We start from the raw sequence: 390 nt of genomic DNA, 5'->3' as shown, positions 1-390 counted from the left end.
CCCCCGTTTTCCCCCGTTTTCCCCGTTCCCGCGGGCCCCCTTCCCCCCGCGCCCCGCGCCCCTCTCCGCGCCGCCCCGTCCCACGCAGCGCAAGCGGAGGCCACCGAGCCGTCGCGGTCACCCGGGCGAACCTCGGACTGCTGCGGGCCCGCTGGCGGCGGCGGCGGCGCCTCGTCGCACGTGTGAAAGTCGAGCTGTAGCTCCTGGGGGAGACAACGAGAGGGGCGGCCCGTCACGCGGGGCGCGGGGCGCCACGTCGCGGGCGCGCGGGGCCGCGCCGGGGAGCCGCGCCGCCGAGAGCTGCAGCCTGCCCTAAACGTCGGGGTGTGCGTCCGCGGCGTTTCTAACCCCCGCATCACCTTTGCGAGTGGGAAATCGTCTTCGGCGGCG

The sequence above is a fragment of the Rhea americana genome, unplaced genomic scaffold (genome assembly GCF_003343005.1).
Source record: "Rhea americana isolate MKP2758 unplaced genomic scaffold, rheAme1 scaffold_22, whole genome shotgun sequence".
Lineage (NCBI taxonomy): Eukaryota > Metazoa > Chordata > Aves > Rheiformes > Rheidae > Rhea > Rhea americana.
Note: the sequence above shows the minus strand (reverse complement) of the source record.